The 15,608-nt window shown below is 35.4% G+C and overlaps 1 long non-coding RNA gene across 1 annotated transcript in view; it reads right to left on the bottom strand.

Moving 5' to 3' along the window:
- Positions 1 to 7,020: 7,020 nt before the first annotated feature.
- Positions 7,021 to 15,608, bottom strand: part of LOC147653102 (uncharacterized) — an 88,200-nt gene continuing 79,612 nt past the window's right edge. Inside the window, exon 5 of the long non-coding RNA XR_015286710.1 lies at positions 7,021 to 9,395. This is a non-coding gene — a long non-coding RNA (uncharacterized LOC147653102). The remainder of the gene's footprint in view (positions 9,396 to 15,608) is intronic.

Here is a 15,608-nt window from a genome sequence, read left to right as displayed (position 1 = left end):
AACTAATATTCCTGCACTATTGTAAAGTAACATTGAATTGTCATGGGATTGATATGAGGAGAGCTATCTAACATTGTAAACATTTGAATAATTACTTAGGATAAATAGTGATGTTTTATTGTGATGTAAAAGGCTTGCTGATTTCTCCAACTGAATGCTATTACAAGAAATTGCAGTTACAAATATACAATCTGGGTGCATAGCAAAGGCTGATAAAATTAACCTTTGGATCCATGCAACACTGATTGGGAAAAGAAACACTGGAAGCTTCTCATACAGACTAGGAATTCCAAAACAAGAGTTCTGGTGTTATAATGGGCTTTAAGTTGTCTTTTATTTATAGCAGCTGGAATTTATCACTCTCAAGCTGCTCCTGTGAATTGAAACTAGATCCAAAGGAACCACAAAATTTTTTAAGTGATAGTCTTGACCATTAAGATGACTGAGATCTCTAGAAAAATTAAAAGAGAAAAATTATTAATAGGCATGGCTGAATGCAAAAGAAGACCAGGAAAGCCTTCTGTGGTGTGAAAAGAAGTCATCAGTGCTGAGCTGCAATGACAAAGGAATTTGAAGCAACAGTGGGATCTGGAACTGAAGTTGCTGTGTGGTTTCCAGTCCTTCTATAGCCAGAGCAGCCAGAAAAGCTGAAGCCACAGCCACACTGTTTCCTACAAGGTTTTACAGAGATCACCATATGTGATAAGCTAAATCTCCCCAGCAGAATCAGTGATCACCTGAAGAAAGAGATCAGTTCCATTCAGCAGGAACTTTTTAAGCCAAATTAAATATTATTTTCCATACAAGGAAAAAGAGGTCAGTCCTGAAATGAGAATTTTCTGAGACATTCTCAAGGGCAATTGCCTCCATGTCCCTCTAAATATGTAGGGCAAGAGAAATATGCAAGAAAAACAGATTGTGAGACTGAGACAAACATTGTAGACCTTACAGATCACTTATTTGGAAGTAACTGATGTCCAATATGATAATAAAAGAGATTTTTTGTTCTAAATTTTCTAATATTCATAGACAAAGAGGGAAAAGGAAAAGTGGAAAGGAAGAAGATAAGGAAGGCTTAACTGGCCCAACACCACTGACACACCACTCAAACTAGTGGCAAATTACATAAAATACCACATGTATTCAATGGGTTTTAAGTGTTCAAGTGCTATTCCTACATACCATTTTAGGGCCTAGGAGGTGTTAGGTTTGTGTACCAAACAATATTAAAAACCTTTTGAAAAATAACTCTGCTAAACACCACTAATATTATTTGTTACTGCTTCATACACTTTTATCCATTGTAGGAAAAGGAAAATCTGTTATATAAGTTTGCCAGAAATTATTTGCCAAATGAAAGACAATTTTTAGAAGAGCATTAAAACCCTCAGAGAATCAAAGATTAAGAAATCCTGTGATCATGCAGCCACTTCAACACTACATTCTAAAAAATTAGGTAACATTTGCCTAAATTTGATGAGAATCCAATGACTACATCAATTGTCAGGAGACTATTTTGAGTGAAGAGTTGCCTCATGCTCAAGAAGGAGAGGCCTCAAAATTTAAAAGCATATCAGATATTTCATTAATTCTGTGCCTTTCCAGGAATAAAATCCCTTACTCCTTCCATCAACCACTGCAATAAATATCACATGGAAAGTAAAAAAGAAGTCACCTTCAGATACATATACACAAGAAATTTCAGTTTAAAATTCGAGTTTCTCCGGGATCTGTTAAAGACAGGGCTTATTTCTGCCAGGATTAAAGGCTCTGAGATTCAAAAACTTTTTGTCTCTAATCTTTTCCTATTGGAGTTTAGCAAAATGAAGTTAAGTTTCAAACTAAAAATATGCACATACATACGCACAATTTTGGATTTTTACTTTTTTGAAAATAAAATTATAATAGCAAAAGTACTCACAGCATGGATCTTTTGTCTTTTCCTCCAAAAGACTGTTTACTGAGCTTCATAAAAGCATTTTGAAAGGTTTGGGTTTTTTAATGGTCCACACTACTTTTAGAAACAAAGATTAAAGTGCTTTATAGTTGGTTTGAGTACCTTTTCAAACACTTTCCTGAGCTCTGTTCTGTACTTTCAGATAGGAATGACTGATGATTCATTCTGATATTCCCTCCACTCTACACAGGAACAGATGTCTTCAAAATGATGGGAAAATTCATGCAGACATCTCAAGTCCTGTGCCCTCAACCAACCAATCAGTTAATACAATAATGGGATCCTATGCTGCTTAGAATGTGAGATAGCTCTTGAAAGCACTAAAATGAAATTCAGATTAGAAGATCCTATTACTCTCTGAAGTATGTTACATAAGAGAAGGAAACAGAAACCCACTACATCTAAGTTTGCTTAGATGGCCTACAACAGTGTTTATATTTATTTTCACTTCTGTTAGCAATGACACAAAACAAATGTGTTCACCTGGTCATCTCTAGGAATAGAGAGCTGGAGATTTGCATCTTCCCAAGGCTTCTCATTTTTCCTGTGAAAGGCAGACAAGTTGTCACAACTGAGTCTGCTACTTCTGAAGAAAGTAAAACTCATACACTGGAAAGGATTTTTGTAGAGGAAGGACTATTCATTCATATTACTTTAAATACAGCTGTTACTCAAATCTCACAAGCCTTCTGCCTGAGTTCTCAGTGATCACAGTGGTGACAACATTTCTCCCCACTTGCAAAGAGCAAAGCACAGCACCACTCGATGATTTTGCAATTTTCATTCTGACATACATTCGCTTCAATTTGTATTCGATAAAATCCTGCACTTGATGTATGAGTACTTCTGTGAAAAGAAGCAATGAGGTGGAAAACTGTCTTTTGAACTTTTTCTTTCACTGCTACAAAAGTCATGGTATATTTCAAACAACCAGGAACTGTTACAATCTCTGAAAGCATGTACTCTGGAATGAATTTAATTTAATCCTTACAAAATAACTTGAGTGGAAAACACAGTTCAAAAAGAGATAGTGTACTGTGAATTTCATTTACAAAGAAATAAAATTATTTGCTGTACAACTATAAGCTCTCCTCATACTATGCTGTGATGTTATGATTTTATAAAGTGCCATTTTCTCTGCTTGTAGTGAATACAATTTTTGACTTGTCAAAAATTATTTAGATTATGTAGATTAACTTGAAATACATATAAACCCTTGACAAATATTCTGCATGCTGTGAACTAAACCCAAGTTTTGAGTTTTACTGGCTTCTTTAGAGAGGGAAGTGTTCATCTTATCATGAAGTAAAAAAGATTCCAGAATAATGGACAATACCAACTAATACAGAGCTGTTGAATAACACGATGCAATGAAAGATCAGCAATAACCTCCTCCCAGAAGTTTATTTCATTAGTGGTGTAGTTCCCATTAAAGATTACCTCCAACTTTATTACTCTACTCAAATGGAACTCAAAACTTTGCCCTTTAGCTAAAGATTGCGGAGCAGAGCCACCCAGTGAAATTCACAGCCATATGCAGCAGGACGACTGCTGAGATCCACTGAATACACAGATGCCTTTCTAAAACGCCCACCTATTTTTTAATTACATTGTGTTGAAAACTTTGCTTATCACTTAAAAAAATTAAAGGGTTTATAAAACAAACTGTATTATACAATCTACCTTTGTGATTCCATCCTTAAAAAATAGACACACAAAGGACTTTGAGTCCCCAGTGGAGCCCCCAACAAGCAAACTGGTGGATGTTCCTTTCTGAATTGAAAAGTGGAAAACTGAGAAGACGAATTGAGGAAAGCTATTTCTGAAAATAATAAAACCATCTTAGTTGCAAGCTTTAAGCATATTCCAAAAGCCACATATTGTGGCTGAGGTAATTCTCCACTTTCTTAATAGCACTAACAGATTATATTCTTGTCAAAGTTAGAAAGATAAGTAGTGCTAGAACCTGGACAGTGCATCCCTGAAAACAAACTCCACGTTACACAGGTGTCCCCAGGGCATCACATGGCCAGTGGAAAGCAAGCTACAGCAACATTCTCTGGTAAAACAAACAAACCAACCACACAAAAAAATCCACAACAGACAAAGCCCCACAAACACACACCACCAAATCTTGGTGGTCCACACTAAATCTGCCCTATGTACACCTCCAACTAAATAAAGATTATGTGTCAAAAACATAGCATTGTATCTCTTACAAGTATATGGAAGAGCAACGTGCAGATGTTTTTATATGGATATAATGAACAACCACACTACCACACTAGGGAGTGGCCATTTGTTTCAAAAGATAATGCTAATGTTGAAATGAAGACAAGCACAAGGAGAGGAGTGACTCCTGACTTACTGTTGGTAGCTTCAGTCATCACTCATGCAATGATTTAGAAGCCAAATAAATAAAAAAAAAAAAAAAGGAATTAATGATAGATACTACATTTGGGAAGGGACACATATTTGGGTTTTTTCCATTTTGTCTTCTCTTTATCCTAGTCAATGGGATTGCACAGCCCAGCAGGGCATAAATATGAGGTTAGTTCAAACCAATCTGAAAAGATGATCCTTTGTTAACCTCGTGCAAACCTTTCAAGACAAAATCTGGTAATGCCAGGTAAGTCCAACCTTACATTATTTCAGTGATTAAAATCTACCATGGAGTCAGACTTTCTTCTGCTCCTAAGTCAGAAGAAAGACAAAGTGAACATTAACAGAGTTCCAAGCCACCAGTATACCCACATATCAATGGAAATGAATTTCAACACAGGAGTATTTGATAACCTATCTAACAAAGATTTGGAAACCTCCAGATCCCAGAAGCCTGGAGAAAAATGAAATGTTGACATTGAGGGCTTCTGTAAAAACATCAAATGCACTGCAGAGATCCCCACAGAGCAATCTTGTACTCACAAATAACATATGATGGAGAAACACAGGGATTTGTTCACCACAAATGCAGACATAAGAGAATTATTGTCTCATATAAATTCAGTAATAAGGCCTCCTTAAGGGATTAAAAAAGTAAAGAATTTGCTTTTGAGTACTGAATGCAGTATAGCTTTGAATGTACATTCAGATATTGAATAACAGATGATTAAAACAAAGGACATGAAAATACAATTATAAAAAAGATTATGCAGGGTCACAAGCTTCCAGTTTTAATCATAATTTCGAACAAATTTCACCATTAATAGCTCCAATTGCACTACTTACAGGAATTACTGCAGATGACAGGGCATCACTAGAAGCATCAGGACAAAACATTTCCAATCTTAACGTTTACAACACCCATATTTACCTAAATTTCCATTTGAAATGCAGCTACTCATCTACTGCAGATGGTCTTTTCCTGAGTTTAAAATGAGGAAGAATTAAAGAATTATCACCATTCATGCTTTGATTTTCCCATGAACTTCAGAACATAGAATTAAGCCTTTTCATAGGGCTGAATGTATCCTAAAGGAGATGGAAACAAATTGCAGGCACTGTCAAGACATGGAGCTAATGAGTCCAGTGAAGATCACCATCAATATCACATAGTTCAGTCCCTGAGAGCATAAGCAAAACAATTTTACAAAAGAACACATGGAATCAATGATTCTTTCAAAGTTATACAGAGAAATATTTTAACAGAGTTAACACAAGTAGATTAATAACCAGAGGAAAATTTACAAGGAATACTAACTCTTTACTTGGAAAAAGAAAACTCTTTAGATGATATATTCAAATAAAGCTAAATTAAATTTTAATTCAGCAACATAAAATCCTAAACAAAATTACTTGCAACAAGGTACCAGAATGTCTCACAAAATTATGGAAAAAAATATTTTCATCATGTGCGAACATAGCTACCCAAGAAGAGGATGGTTGAAAGTAATTTGAAAAAGGGCCCCTACTAATTTAAGGAAACTGTAGGGTAGGGTCAGAATTTAATACCTTGCAAGTAGTCAGCTGTGGTGAAGTAATATCAGAAAGAACAAGAAATAAAGTGTTTGTATAAAAGGCAGGGCATGGAAGTATTTTTCTGCTTCTATGTAACCCTGGAAATGTCTTTTTTGGGACATGTTTGAGGGCGATTATACCATCTTCACTGTTTTCCAAGGAATGTTAAGCCAATTGTACAAAGTGGAAGGAAGTAAGTACAAAGTGGCCTTCCCTAGCCAGCTTTCTGACCTGAATAATCAAAACCTCAGACACCTGCAGCCAGAATAGGAGTACACCAAGACACTCAGGAAAGATTACTTCACTGTGAAACATTCATGAAGTTTCATCACAGCTAAAACAGAACATATAACTAAAAAAAATAAATAGATACATTTAGTAAGGAATACCAGGATGAACTAACAAAGGTTACTTTCTGAGCCAGAGGACACCAACTGTAAACAGATTCATTTCTTCTGAAACCTCTTAAAGACAAAGCTTTGCGAAAACATATCAGTGCTTGAATTCAGACAGCTACTTTTCTGCCTTTAACAAGTATATCCAACATACCACTCATCATTCATGGAAGTTTTCCACACTTAGCACTGTCACACACCTCAGCATCAATGAATGTCTGTCCTCCTAGAAGTTAAACTTCCCCAAAAAGAGAAACTCCACCATAACCCAAAAAATTATCTCTGATTTACATAAGTAGTTTGAAAGTTTCATATTCAGATTTTTTTTTAAATAACTAAGAAAGAGAAAGAATGCAGCTGTCCAGCTAGGGAAGCTGCCATATGCCTTTCACTGCCTTCTAGCAAAACTGGTTTATCTCATTTTCGAAGTCTCTATACAGTTAAGGAACAATAGAAATATGAAAATAATCAAAAATATATTTATAATCTCATTTTAAAGTGTTCCCAGTATATTCCAACAATAAAGGAAAAAGAGAAGGAAGAAAACTCACATATGTTCAACCTGAGGACCCACTCCAAAGTTCACTCATCAATAACAGGAATTTACCTTATTCATTAGATAACATATGCTTCCTACTAGAAATCAAATCCCAAATGTCACTTAAGTATCATTTTATAAACTTGTAGTTACTTAGACAGACATCAGAAGTAACCAAAGCAGCTCACCATTTATTTAGTTTTCTCAGGAAATAAAAAATAACGCTGCTTACAAAATGAATGTTTTATTGGTTTTTTTCTCCTGATATTTGTTGTCTCTTAGAGTTTTTTGCAGTTGAAAGTATCTTAAAAAAATAATACCAGGTTATTCCATGGTACACATCACAGCAGGTTTACGTGTATTTTATTCTTTTGTACCTATTTGTTCCTGAATTTGGAGGAAAAAAGAAATACCAGAGCATAACATTTTGCTATTGCCTTGTCTGATGTTTTTCATCTGATTACAAGCTTAATTTTACAGAAAAGGCATCAAAATATTTCTAGAAGCTTTTATTCTGAAGCAATACAAAATATATCAAGAACTCACAATCCAGAATATTCAGGGTTTATGTTGTCCTTTACCAGTGTAAACCTCCAAACAACATCCCATTTATAAATTAGTTTGCCTTCCTGTGAATAAGCTGTTTGCAATATGATTTTAAGACCTCATCTCATATCTGTTCAATAATTATGAGACCAGAAAAAAGTATTTGATGTTTTTGTACCAATTTCACTGGATGTTATTTCCTTGGGCTGATGTTTTAACACTTCCTTTCATCGAAGGTGAATAGCATTTTATGAAAAAATTGTATCTGAAACACAATTTCAAATTTGCTGACCATCAGTGTTGAAGATGTTGTGCAGAGCAAATTATCATAAGAAATATCTTAACATAATAACATTTCCTGCAATTTTAAGGTTACTAAGGTAATTAAGCTTTCTAAGAACTGCAACAGTTCAGAACAGACTAACCTTCTGCAATGCTTATTACACTCACAACATCTACAGTAATCATCTTTTGAATGCAAATTAGGAGGAGTTAGGATAAAAAATTAATATCTGGAGCACCAACAGTTGCAAAGTGTCTTCTAACAATGGAAATCCTTGTTAAGATGCAAAGGGGAAAAATGATATTTTTTATTATAAAATAATTCTAATAAGCTGAAATTATAATTTACTAGCAGATTGATGCTAACAATTATCCTGATCACTTGTATATTCTCATTCCTTGATCTGTCCTCCCAGTATTAATTCCTTTAGGTTGCATGGCCTATAAATTGAGATGAGATTCAAAAACTCTGGCTCATTTATTCAAAAATGTTCATTCCTATCCAGGTGTTGTGCAAATAGCTTCATTTGCAGAATAGACTTTTTCTGTTTTACAAGTGGAGTTGCTATTGTCCACCAAGACAAAAACTCATTAAGGGTTGAATATTTTCAGAAATCATTGAACTTAGGGAGATTTTGGATGGCAGTTAGAACAGCAGTACTTTATTTTTAAAAAATGGATAAGCAACACTTGTGAAGTTTATGCTCCAAAGTTAAAGACTTTTCTGAGTTCCCTTCTACAGCATTTTAAAAGTCTGGTTTAATTGACCAATATCAAACTAAAAATAGGAGTTAAGCCAATTCTTTTAATGAGACAGCTCTAATACAGGTTTGAGGTAGTGCAGTGTTTGGAAATATTTGAATAAGTAGTTGTAAGATGTAAACTTGAGAAAACCCTTCAGCAATAATCACTGCATCAAGGTAAGATTTCTGTGGTCTTTTACCATAAGCAAATCCTGCTTAGCATAACTACAAAAGCCTGTAAGGACTCTGATTGGCAAGCTGTTAATGATGCACCTTTAGAATTTTCTTTCATAAAGAATGTGCTGAAATAGGAAAGCAAATTAAAAATAAGCTCATGCATATGTCCATTACTAATACATGAACCTGCATACCTATATTTCACAATTGTCTTGTAATATGTTGGAGAAAAACTAATTTTTTAAGCCACTGGAGCTGGATAATGTCTTTTCATATCTGTTTTGCCCCATTACTTTTAATTTGAGTAAAAAAATAAATCACAGTCTTATGTTGAAATTGTATCAGAAATAAAACACAGTGCAATTAAATAGCTAACCTTCAGTGGACTAACCAATAGCTGGAAAATGTAGAAAAAGCATGAGATCTGGCTGTAGATCAGGGAAGGAGGTAAGAGTAGGATCATTACTTGCAATTCCAATAGTAAAATTTAATTCTGAAAGACTTTTTGCTAAAAATATAGAAAATCTTACTTTTTCCCCTCTCTTATTTTAGATGCTTTCTTTGGAACCTTCTAGCTAACAACAAATATTGTAACAAGGGTCTATTGGCTTTCCCACTACATAAACAATAAATAGAGCTGGTGCATTTACTTCTCCTGCCTGGTTCTAGGCTGGGGTCAGGATGCACAGCTGGAGAGCCAGACCATGGATACACAACATCTTCCAGGCCCATCTCCTCCTTCTCAGAGCAGCAGGAGGTGCCAGCAGCTCCAAGTCAGTCCAAAACATGAGTACTGTTTCCTGGAATAAAAGGATTTACATCTAAAGGTCTACTGACATTCACAACATACCATACAAAATACAGCTATTTTTATAGACTGGTAATAATTCCACTTGTAGAAGACTAAATAACAGGGCTGTACTTCAGAAACAGATCAAGATCTCTACAATTCAGGATGTATATTAAGGAATGAGATTATTCCTTTCAGTAGAGCCATGAGGAGAAAGGTAATACACATAAGAAAATGGCTCAAGAATTTGAATAACATTTGTGACTTCTAATTTCTTCCCCTTTAATTTTTATATATTTGTAAAACATTTTTAAAACACAATCAATAAACAACAGTTTATCTACACTGGTTTTGTTGTTTAGGTCTCCAGATACCACCTTATACAGAATTAATTGTATATTGAGGTGAGATATGAATGAAATATTTGGTAGGAAGTGTCATGCAGCATAGGCTCCTCAGCATTCATTTTGTTTGATTCCAATGGGACACCTATCACAAGGTAGAATTTTTCAAACTACAATGTTACTTTAAATTTCTTAATGAGACCAAGGTGTCTAGAAGACTTTGAAGCTGATGGAAGAGTAGCCAGCCATCAAACTTCAAAAAAAATTACTGATATCTGAATAAACCTAAGAAACATCCTATAGAAGTATAAATGCTTATGTTATTTAAATTATAACCACAATGACAGCACTTTCTATTTTGCCATGACTATAATGAAAGGCATAACACTGGCCAGATATTTCAGTATGAAGGACTTTGTGCTAACAGCTACTGCTGAACAGCAGTTTGAGTTCTTAGCAGCTGAAAACTGTAAGAGGCAGTTCTTGAACTGGCTTCATCTCCATCCTGCCAGAAAGGAAATGAAGGTATTCTTGGACAAAAACATGCTGAAAGAGAAATATCTGAGGAAAAGCGGCACAGGGGAAAACCTGGGCTGCAAATTTCAGAAGATTATCCCAAAAATAATCCTTTCGTTTCAGCAAGAAACAACAGCACTACTACTTGTCTATTTTAGGCATTTGTGTTTCTAATTTGTATCATGCATATCTAATATATGTTTCTTCAGTGTCTCTCTGGGAATAACAATAGAACTATTTTAATGTCTTCCTAAGATCAGGATAAACCAAGGAAATCTTTCCCATTTTCTACCTTTCAAAAATAAAATTAAATCATGAAGTTCAGCATTCAAATATTGATCCTTGCCACAGACAAGAAACTAACACTGCTGTTGAGATCCTGCTGCTGAACATCAGCTGGGCCATAAGTACTGCAGCAACACTAATTGCAGGTAAATGTCAGTATTTTAATGTCAGGCACAGTAACTTCCTCCTGTTTAACCCTCATTATTAATGCATTAGCAAACATCTTTATGCTCTTAAGAATGACTGCCCTATTACTTTAGGAATATTTGAGAAGGTATTAAAATTAGATTTACTGATAAGTAGTAACGCTCTGAAGATTCCCCTTGGAAAAACAGGTACTACACATTCACACTATGCTGGTATTCCATGATTTGTCTCATTCTGATGCTGTTTTTTAAAGTCTCTTCAGCAATTTTGAAAACCATCCCATGGATAATTTTAAAGTTGATTGAATAAAATTAGTTGAGGCCCCAAAACCTGCTCTGTAATAGATATTATTTGGTTTCAGTTTGGTGAAATGTAGGGTCTTCATTTTCTTTCCTGGACTCCTTAATTATCCCCTTCTCTGCTCCTTTTAATTTAAAAAATAAATTGTTTCCACTGACACCTTCAAAGCCTTAAGGAAAAATGTTTACAACTTCAGTATAACACAAAAGCTGTTAGAGATGAAATCTTAATCTTTGGGCTTTATGGTGTCTTTTTAATACACTCAGTGATAACTGTTATGATCATTATTATCCAACCACATTAAAAAAACTAAACAGGAATACCTCCCAAGCACTGCTTCCCTTCAATTCCTATATTACAGACAAATGTGGGGATTTTTTAATTTCCTTTCATATGAATTGTTTTCGCTAAGAATTGCTTTTGAAAAACATGCAGATGTACGGAAAGAGCTAACAAATTCAATAGAAAAAATTAATCTTACATCATTTTATGAATACAACTTTTGTTCCTTATTGGGGTCTTTGCTGTTGACTACATTTCACAATTATATTTTCATAAGTTACTACTACCTTCATAACTGGAAAACAACCTTTCCTTTCCAGATGGAATTCTTAATATCATAGTTGCTAACTGAAGTTTCTGAAGAAGGAATAATTATCCCCTTATCAGTGAGACTAATGCTGAATAAATATCCCATCATCAGTGAGACTTTTCATAAGCAATGATGCAGCCTTCTTTTTTAGTAGTACTCAGAATAACTCTCACCCAGAATCTAGAAACTCAAAGAATGTCATGTCCACTGCCATTATTACATTACCAACTCAAGACTTTAAATTAGTCTTTCACTTGAGCTCAACCACCACCCTTAACACCATGAATTATATTTCACTGGGGAACGTGGAGGGAATTCATTGCCAACAAATGTGCCAAGTTATCATTACTGAAGGTAGCAGATTTTAAAAGCACTTTGGCAGGGGCCACAGCAGCAGCTGTACATACCAGAAGTATCTGTCAGTTCAAAGTTTGCAATTTACTTCTCTTAGTAACACCTCCCCTCGAAAAAAATTAGCAACAAAAAGGAAAAAAAAGAAAGCCAACTTAAAATTGATTTGGCTAGAATTATTATCTAGATCTCAGCACAGCTGCAGATCAATATCTTCAAGCTTAAAACAGTCTCAAAGCTGTTCAGACATACTGAGACTGTATCCTAAGACACTTTGGAGCATTCCAACCCAGCAACAGCAAAAGCAACTAGAGTTTTGCTTGCTGGTGCCTGCAGCGGCAGACAGCAGGAGCAGCAACACCCAGCAGCAGCTTTAAAAAAAACACCCAACAAAAGAACTGCCCTGAATTAGTGGAAGCAGCAGCTGCCCTTTGATATATTGCTCTTTCCATTTCTTTGTCTTTCAAATATTGCCAGAGTAGACATCTTCCCAAAAAACAGCAGAGGCATTTGGCATTTAGGGATGATAAACTTGAGACCAGCCTAAAAGAACAGCACAGATATACTTATCCAGTATACTGCAGAGTATGTAAAATGACGAGAAAAAAATAAAATACTCATATATAAACAAGTAAAAGGAAGACAAGGGAAAAAAAGAGAAAAACACCATAAGCACATAATAGCCACACTGAGGAAATTGTTAGTACTTTATGTAAAAGGGGCAAGCAAGATAAAAACATTGCTGTACTGAGAGTCTGTCAACTTTTGTCTGGTATAAAAAACATTGGAATTGGTGATGCTAATCTTTTTATTTCTTTCATAACAGACTTAAATCAGATTAGATCACCTTATTCTAGATGTAAAATTTAAAACTTCCAGCAGTTAAATTCAGATTTTCCATCCCTGTTTTTCCTGCAGAGCACTTCAAAAGGAAAATGCTATAGAGATGCATATATATAATGCATGCTGAAAATCTACATGATATGGCACAGTACATTCATTTTAATACCTAAAAAGTGAACACCTGTAGTAGCTATGCCACATCAGTGCCATGCTAATGGGTCTAAAACTATTTCATTAAGAAGCAGAAAGCCAGGAAAAAGTGACATGCTTAATGTTAAATTAATACAGAATACTTGCACAATACAACCTTCAGATAAAAAGTATCCCTATTACATATGACTGTTTTGTTCAAAATACTTACCTGATTGTATTTAAAATGTCTCTGTAACTTGCATTTACCCTGTAATCATGTTTGATTTTATCTGTATTTTTTTCACTTACACAAGTAAATCTTGTGTTTTTTAGATAATATCCTCTAACCTAATTTTAAAGTGACACTGTATTTTAATAGACACCTTAACAGCCACTGCTCTCTAAAGAATGGGATAATAGGGAAAAGCTTACTGAAAAATGCATTGTAAAAGTTATTCCTGTGATGTTATTCCACTCACTTTAACAAAACCCTCATAATTTTGACCTTGTTTCGCCTTAGAGAATTTCCCTCAATTATACCCACAAACTCTTGTGCATTTCCTAACACCTCTCTGCCTAATTGGAGCCCTTCCATTTTTATCTAAACATTTCTTCACTCCTCTCTACAATGATATCTTTCTTAGATTATTCTTAGAGTCATATCTTAAAGTCAGACTCACAACATCTCCATGAATGACTGAAAACAGGGATTCTCACCCTGGCAGTGGATTTGGCTAGGTGGACAGAAAATAAAGTACTTTTTATCAAGAGTATACCCTTATAGAAATGAAGGTTAGCTGCATGAGAAAAAAGACTGTGCAGCTGTGAAGGCAGCTCTGCTTGGAGTCAGAGGTGGGAACAGGAGGTCCCTTCCAATATAAATTTTTCTATGATAATATTTGTGGAAGGCCTTTACTCCTTCTTTACATTTTTCCTACATTACTCAGAAAAACCTTAAAATTCTCCTCAGAACTAATGTGATGCAAAAGGAAGATGTCAGCTGAGATCTTTGGAGCACTGTGGGAGAAACTCTGCTCCATTACACTTCTGACAGCACTCATGGTCAAGAATAACCCTTTCTCAGCACCGCTTATTTCCACACAAATGGGTGGTCAGCCAAGTTTTTAGGTCCTTCAAGCAGATTCTAAGTGAAAACAAAATCCAAGAGTCTAGCAAAACACATTTTCTAAAGCTCAAGAAATAGCTCTTAAGAGTCTATATGCTAGTTTATGATCTGAAAATTGCGGTGATTTCTGTAATACCACAGAGACAAAACACAATCCTTTTCCAGCCTAAAACGTGCTCAATACGTGTACCAGGTAAATAACACTGCTCTGCCATTTCCATAGTATTTTCAAAGTATTGAAATGATTCAACATTTTTAAGCAGATTGTTTACATTGCAGCTATTTTAGAAGTTCTAATGCACTTTGAAGAGCTTAAGTAAGCTCAGAATTACCTTCATAAATACTCAACAATAGACTACAATAATAATCTTGTTATGAAACTCCAGCTTTATTTGTCCTGTTGGAGTGGTTCATTCTACAATACATTGCTGGTGCTTTGCTCTAACAGCCAGAGACTCTTAGAATTCCTGATAACGTTACTACACTCAAAAGCTCCATTATTTCAAAATGTTTTATCCTCCACTGATCGCTTTTAGATTACTCTGGGGACAACCTGTTCTTACAAGATTAGCATCACACTCCTTAACCATATTTTGTTTACTTAACACTACAGATTCCTAAAATTTAGAAATCTGGGAGAGGTAGATAAAAGCTTCCTCATCTAAAAGAAACAGGTAATTTCATCTGGTAAAGTATCTTCCCAAATATAAAGTTTATTTTCCTTTTCATTCTTAACGTTCTACTTTATTTTGTTTGTACGTGCTTTGAACAATGTACTAACAGAATAAACTACAGCCATATCATTCCATGCTGCTGTCTAATTAGACTTTAGCAAGTAAATAGAAAAGGACCGAGTCAATATCTGAATGAGGGATTTCCAATGAACAAGAGCATCTGCAGTGACAGTTCTGTCATGTTTTACATGCAAATCTGCCTTCTGAGCCACTGTCAACAATCTGACCTAGCGTTAACTGTGCAGCGATATTTCTGCACTCTTTAGTTATTGGTAATTCTGTAGCCTTATCTTCTTAGTCAACAGCTGGGAGAGAGAGCATTGGGCTGAATTTAAAAGCTCTTCCTCCTCCACTGCAGTTTGCTGCAGCATCAGACTTGCATGTGTAGATCCCAATGCATTAAAATTCTGCTGGGGCCTTGATCTCAGAAGAGAAAACAGTTAGTCCTTGACTCAAGCAGCACAGCTGGTGAGCTGAGCCTGAAAACTAGATCCTCCTTCACCTGTACTGATAATTCCCTGTCTCTTTCTTATCCCTATCCTCTCACAGGTTCCTCATCTTCTCTTAAGGAGCCCAACAGTTGCCTGACACACACCAAGTTTCTACATTCCTCTTTAGGTAACTTCACAATAATTTGCTGCCTTTCCTAGAGCCCACATCCAGCTGAGTGTCCTTGACCCTTATCCTACACCCTCTGCTCCTTCAAACCAGCCACCAACACCTTCTCTACGCAGCCAAGTCTCTCTGGATCAGCCTAGAACTCAAGACAGGAAGGCCATGGCTTCTTATAATATCCTCAACTCAAGGAACTTACAAAGTCATTTATCTGGGTTGAGTTCACATGACTTTTACT

Source organism: Cyanistes caeruleus, chromosome 5 (assembly GCF_971803275.1).
Source record: "Cyanistes caeruleus chromosome 5, bCyaCae1.hap1.1, whole genome shotgun sequence".
Classification (NCBI taxonomy): Eukaryota; Metazoa; Chordata; class Aves; order Passeriformes; family Paridae; genus Cyanistes; species Cyanistes caeruleus.
The sequence above is the reverse complement of the archived record's forward strand: the minus strand, read 5'-3'. Positions and strand labels throughout refer to the sequence as shown.